This window comes from Labeo rohita, unplaced genomic scaffold (genome assembly GCF_022985175.1).
Source record: "Labeo rohita strain BAU-BD-2019 unplaced genomic scaffold, IGBB_LRoh.1.0 scaffold_1538, whole genome shotgun sequence".
NCBI classification, from domain to species: domain Eukaryota; kingdom Metazoa; phylum Chordata; class Actinopteri; order Cypriniformes; family Cyprinidae; genus Labeo; species Labeo rohita.
In genome coordinates, this window is record NW_026127712.1 from 10,751 (window position 1) to 17,937 (window position 7,187).

The following is a 7,187-nucleotide window of genomic DNA, read 5'->3' on the forward strand; positions in this document are numbered from 1 at the left end:
AACTTTATTTTAACAAAATAAGAGGGATCATGGAAATTACATGTTATATAGCTGTTTATATATACTCCACAAGACAAAATAATAATTTAATTTAAAAAAAAATGACTCCATTCAAAAGTTTACATACCCTTCAATCTTAATACTGTGTTTCATTTCCTGGATGATCCACGACTGTTTTTATCTTTTGTGATAGTTGTTCATGAGTCCCTTGTTTGTCCTGAGCAGTTCATCTGCCTGCTGTTCTTCAGAAAAATCCTCCAGCTCCTGCACATTATTTGTTTTTTTCCAGCATCTTCTGCTTTTTTGAACACTTTCCAAAACTGACTGTATGATTTTGAGATCCACACTGAGAACAACAGAGGAACTCATACATAACTATTACAAAAAGTGAAAACATTTACTGATGTTTAAGAAGGCAACACAATGCATTAAGAGGAAGGAGGTATAAACTTTTGAACAGAATGATGATGTGTAAATTATATTAAGTATATTTTATTTACAGATTTTGTTTTTCCATTTAGTATTGCACTTCAGACTACAGAAATATTTACATGTCTCGCAGAAGACAATATTAGTGCAATTTACCCTGATCATCCACTTCAAGAAGTTTACACCCCCTGGCTCTTAATGCATTGTGTTGCTTTCTTGAGAATCAGTGAATGTTTCCATCTGTTATAAAAGTTACTGTATGTATGAGTTCAATTGTCTAATTGAAAAGATGGATTTTAAAATCTTACATTTACTTCTGAAAAGGGTTCAAATATGCAGATGCTGCTGCAAAACCAAATAATGTGCAGGAGCTGGAGGATTTTTCTGAAGACCAGCAGGCAGCTAAACTGCTCAGGACAAACAAAGGACTCATAAAAAAACTATCACAAAACATAAAAAACAGTTGTGGATTATCCAGGAAACAACACACAGAATTAAGATTTAAGAGTATGTAAACTTTTGAATGGAGTCATTTTTTTTTTAATTCAATTATTATTTTGTCTTGTGGAGTATATATAAACAGCTATATAACATGTAATTTCCATGATCCCTCTTATTTTGTTAAAATAAAGTTTTCGTTGTAATAATGTATTTATATTTGTAAATAAATACATTGTAGGCTATCATTACATCAAATTAATTTATTTGAGACAATTAAATCATGTGAATAATCAGATCATTGATTTGTTAATTTATTCATTGTTATTGCTGGTATTGATTAGTGACGTAATCATTTATTAAATATTTCTAAAAGGAAAAAAAATATTTAATTATATAATACCTTAAATGGCGTCAGCTCTTCAGCACGTGATTAATTCTAGCCAATGAGAACTCGAACTGCTGGAACGCTGCATCGTTAATGAGCGGACATTCAGGCTTCGACTGGTACCGCCCAGGCTCTACTCAATCAGGTAGTGATGGGAAGTTTGGATCATTTCCCGACTCGGTCCTTTGAGTCTCGTTCAGCAAAATGAACGAATCTTTTTTCGAGTCATTTCGTTCATTTCGTTCATTTTAGCAAAATATAATTAAAATGTTACGTTTTACCTTCCTAACACATCTACTGCTTACACAAACGTTGATCACACTACAAACAAAACAAAACTATAATGCTATAACAAACAGAAAAGATTCATTCATTGTTTACCTGGGTCTTTAGTCTATGATTCGCTCACCTCGCCTCTTATCTGACAAGTTTTCGGGTTTGAGTTGTTCGTTCATCACGTGACAGCCCAATTAGCTAACCAACGCAGTCTGAGCCGGAAAGAGAATTGATTAGTTCATCTCTCGAGTCCTCGGGTTTGAGTCGTTCGTTCATCACGTGACATCCCCGTAATGTTAACCTATGCAGCCTGAGCCGGAAAGAGAATTGATTAGTTCATCTTTTGAGTCTTCGGGTTTGAGTCGTTCGTTCATCACGTGACATCCCCGTAATGTTAACCTATGCAGCCTGAGCCGGAAAGAGAACTGATTAGTTCATCTTTTGAGTCTTCGGGTTTGAGTCGTTCGTTCATCACGTGACAGCCCCATAAGGTGAACGAACGACTCTAAAACAGGTGAACTAATTCCAGTACAGAACCTAATAGGATGTTGCGCATGCGCGACTGAACGAATCACTCCCCGAGGCGACTCGTTCGTCCCGAGTCACATTAAAGATTCGTTCAAAATAAACGAATCGTTCAAGAACGACCCATCACTACAATCAGGTAACGTAAGATTTTACATTTCTTGGTTCATTTCTGAATTTTCTATTGAAATTCATCAAAATAGTTGTAAATTAATAAATAGGAATTAAATTCCACCCGTTTTAGTGGTAAATTTGATTACAAGCGTATTGTTGTCACTTGTTTAAACGACGAACGGTCATAACGGCCGAAAAGCTGTTTTCTGAGGTAACGTTAATCTCTGAGGTAATATATCCTTTAAAATTGCACTTGAATTCACTGAATTAAGTTAGTTTACGTCCATTTTGGTGTTAATTTGGATTACTGTCGTTTTCCGTTGCTGTTTACGCGATGAATTAGTAATAGCCGAGCATGAACCAGCAAATCTGTGTTTTAAAGTCTTAAATAGCAACACAGACAGGGATTTATATATAGCACAATACAATACATCGGCTACACGTTTATAAAATCTCGTTACATATCATTAATGTATCTGTTTATAACTGATAGACATCGGTAAATTCTCCGCGCTGACCTGTAACGTTAACTGTTAACGTTAGGACAGTTTCGCAAACAATATACATTTGATTAAAGATTATTACAAAGATACAGCCATATTACTGTCATGTTATTGTTACTTAAAAATGATATATCATACGATTATATCAATACTATCTTTGTAGGAGTTGCGTCTTAAACAAGCTGTGGCGTGCACCGAGAGAGAGAGAGAGACTCGTTAGAGTACAGTTCAGGTGCGTCTCAAACAAAGCTCGTGAAACAGTATGTAGCCATAAAGATTATCACTGTCATATGTGACCCTGGATCACAATACCAGTCGTAAGGGTCATTTTTTCAAAATTGAGATTTATACATCATATGAAAGCTGAATAAATAAGCTTTTCATTGATGTGTAGTTTGTTAGGATAGGGCAACATTTGGCCCAGATACAACTATTTAAAAAACAGGAATCTGAGGGTGCAAAAAAATCAAAAGATTGAGAAAATCGCCTTTAAAGTTCTTAAAATAATGTTCTTAACAATGTATATTACTAAACAAAAATTAAGTTTTCATACATTTACAGTAGGAATTTTACAAAATATCTTCATGGAACATGATCTTTACTTAATTTCCTAATGATTTTTGCCATAAAAGAAAAATCTATAATTTTGACCCATGCAATATATTTTTGGCTAGTGCTACAAATAAACCCCAGCGACTTAAGACTGGTTTTGTGGTACAGGGTCACATATGTAATCAGCCATCTGGAATACTAATTTAACAATTATGAAAATATGTAATGAAAGTAAAAATATATATATAGAGAGAGAGAGAGAGAGAGACACCAGGAAATAATATTAAGGTAGCATATTCATGTATAATGATTTCTCCTGGCTGTTTAACTGTAACCTGTGTAATTTTTAACTTATTTTTATTTATTTTTTATTCCTTTTACATTCTCAGATATTATTGTACATAGTGTTATTTATTTATTTATTTGTTTGTTTGTTTGTTTGTTTTATACCATTAATATAATGTTTGTCTTCTTTCTCTTTTGAGTACTGATTTCCATCTAGTCTTGAGTGCAAAGTCCCCGGATCCAGTCCGAACCCAGCCCAGACGGTGGATCAGCACCTAGAGACGACCTCTACAGCCCTGAATGTCAGCGGAGTCCACATCAACTAGATGAGCCCCAGAGACGGATCCACATTAAAGACCACATCACCTAGACGGCTGTCGGCACAAGACCACGGGAGCTTTGGCCAGAGGAGAACTGGCCCCCCGACTGAGCCTGGTTTCTCCCAAGGTTTTTTTTTCTCCATTTGTCACCAATGGAGTTTTGGTTTCTTGCCGCTGTCGCCTCTGGCTTGCTTAGTTGGGGACACTTTCTCTTAACACAATATTGCATTTTATTTTATTGTTTTTGATTAACTACCTTTACCTATAATGTGAGTGTTTAATGTTGCCTTTGGCATTGTTGATGTACTGTTTCCTATTTAATACTGTACAGCCGCCTTGTCACAATTCTGTATTGTTAAAGGCGGTATATAAATAAAGGTGACTTGACTTGACTTGACAAAGTTTAGCTCCAGCCCCAATCATGTACAGCTGATCAAGGTCTTCAGGATTACCACAGACTTCCAAGCAGGCGTGTGGACGGGTTGGAGCTGAACTCTGTCAGATGTTAGTCCTTCAAGACACCACTGCTGTAATTGAGTCAGGTAGTCAAAACCTTAATACTTTTTAAGTTGTTTTGTTATATTTCACTAATATTTTTTTCTCTCTTTCTCTCTTTTTCTCCCTTTGGCTTGTCAACTTCAGCTAAACAAAGAGCCACCAGGTCGCTGCATCTTTTGTAATGTAAGTGCATTTAAGTTTATTTAAAGCTGTACATTCATGCATCAAGTTAAAGTCATAAGTAATTTCTTACAGTGCAGCTTCCTCCAAAAATTAAAGTTCTGTCATCATTTACTCACTCTGTTGTTGTTTTTTTAAAAAAAAAAAAAAAAAGATTGAGAGGAACATTTCAACTGTTTTTGTCTGTACAATGAAAACAACAGTGGATGCCATTGACTTCCGTAGTACTGACAAAAAACACTAAACCAATGTTGTATTATTTAGGTTTATATGTATATATATATATATATATATATATATATATATATATTTACATTTTAATGTTCTTTTCTTTCTCACTTAGATGATGGAACAAAAAGTAGGTTGGCCACAGCGTCTGAAATGGAAACATCTATTAAAATGCCTCTGCAGTATAAGACACTTGGGATGGTGGAAGGAGCAGAAGAACAGCGATCAGGCAGAGATCTACTGTTGCCCCTTAGGGAATTGATTTATAATCTACTTAACATTCTGATTTAGTAATAATTGATCATTGCTCTGTCCTATAGAATTATTTAATACATTCCACTGTTCAATAGTTTGGGGTCAGTATTTTATTATGTTTTTTTTTAAATCTAAGAAATACAATTTTACATTTGAAATGTTTAAGAAATTATTTTTATTCAGCAAGGATGCGTTAAATTGATAACTTTTACATTGTTGCACAAAAATCCTATTTCAAATAAATGCTGCTCTTTTAAAAGCATTATTTAAAGGATCCTGAAAAGATATATCATGGTTTCCTCAAAAATATAAAGCAGCACAACAGTTTTCATGACTGCTGATGATAAGAAATGTAGTTTTGTTAAGAGCTGAGAGCTCTTTCAAAAACACTGACCCTAAACTTTTAAACAGTAGTGTTTTCTGCTTTTTTTTTACGTGGCTGTGAATAAATGAAAGTATTTGAAATTTATGACTCTTAATTTATTACTTCTACTTTCAGCGTGCAGTTATTCTGCATATGCATTAATAGTAATATTGTGGCATTTTGCCAGTACAAAGTAAAAGCAAACTAATTTTGTTATTTGTTAAGGCCACAATGGCCATTCACAGGTGCCCCCACCCTGCCTACAACATGCCCACACTATCCCTACAGTGTTCACACCCAGCCCACAGCATCCCTACACTATCCCTACAGTGCCCACACCCAGCCCACAGCATGCCCACACTTTCCCCACTGTGCTCACACCCAGCCCACAGCATCCCCACACTATCCCCACTATGCCCACACCCAGCCCACAGCATCCCCACACTTTCCCCACTGTGCTCACACCCAGCCCACAGCATCCCCACACTATCCCCACAGTGCCCACAGCATGCCCACACTATCCCTACAGTGTCCACACCCAGCCCACAGCATCCCCACACTATCCCTACAGTGCCCACACCCAGCCCACAGCATGCCCACACTTTTCCCACTGTGCTCACACCCAGCCCACAGCATCCCCACACTATCCCTACAGTGCCCACACCCAACCCACAGCATCCCCACACTATCCCTACAGTGCCCACACCCAGCCCACAGCATCCCCACACTATCCCTACAGTGCCCACACCCAACCCACAGCATGCCCACACTTTATGGGCCCACAATCGGCCCAATTGGGGGCCCACTCTGCTTTGTGTGGGCCAGCCCACACTTAACCCACACTTTTGGGCTGTCCCACTCGGGCCCCACACGGGCCCCACACGTGCCCCGCATTTCACGCCGGTATCGGGGCCCACAGCGGGCTGCCCACGTGGGTTAGATTTTTTGCCCACAGTGGGCCCACGTGGGCCCCAAACGGGCATGTTTGCTGGGAAGGGCTATCTGATTCCTCTTTTACGCACCACGATGGATAATAAACAACGAGCAGCAACACAACTTACTTCAAAACAAAGCTCAACAAGGCAGTTGTATTGGACAACTAAGCGTTGGCTCTCAACGCCAGCCTCGATGTCTTCAACCAGAAGCAAAACAAATTAAAGCTGCAAGCAGCGATGAAAGGGCCCTCGCACCCGGGCTCACCGCCGACCGGTGGCGAATGGTGGGCACTATGCTTTTCACATAGTAAATTTAGGAGGAATATGTCAAAGTCATTTATATGTGCCAAACTTCCTGCTGCCAGTTGGTGGCGCTATGCCTAAAACTGAATATTGGCATGTAGATGTGTTCAGGCCTGCACTTTTATCAAATATATGAAGTTTGGTGCAGATTGAACATGGCATGCTTGAGTTAGTGTAAGACATTACATATCTTGCTGCCAACAGGTGGCGCTATGATTATAACTGAATATTGGCCTTTAGGTGTCTTCAGGCCAGTACTCTTGCCAAACATGTGAAGTTTGGAGCAGATCAGACATTGCATGTTTAAGTTAGTATAAAATAAGTCATTTCCTGTTGCCAACAGGTGGCGCTATGATAATAACTGAATATTGGCCTCTAGATGTGTTCAGGCCAGGACTCTTATCAAACATGTGAAGTTTGGGGCAGATCGGACTTCGTATGGCTGAGTTACAACAACTTCTATTTCCATGGCGAAACATCGAACTTTGTCAGACTGCCACGGACACACCCTTCAATGAAAACTCTAGATCTTCACAATTTAACATCGCAAAGGCCTTTAGAGTAGACTGACCAAATTTGGTGTTGATCTGAATA

The 7,187-nt window shown here is 38.3% G+C and overlaps 1 long non-coding RNA gene across 1 annotated transcript; it reads left to right on the plus strand.

The window, feature by feature from the left end:
- Positions 1 to 3,692: 3,692 nt before the first annotated feature.
- LOC127158521 (uncharacterized) lies at positions 3,693 to 5,352 on the plus strand. Its single transcript, XR_007826177.1, has 3 exons — positions 3,693 to 4,372; positions 4,473 to 4,511; positions 4,852 to 5,352. It is a non-coding gene; the product is annotated as an uncharacterized LOC127158521 (long non-coding RNA).
- The last annotated feature ends 1,835 nt before the right edge of the window (positions 5,353 to 7,187 follow it).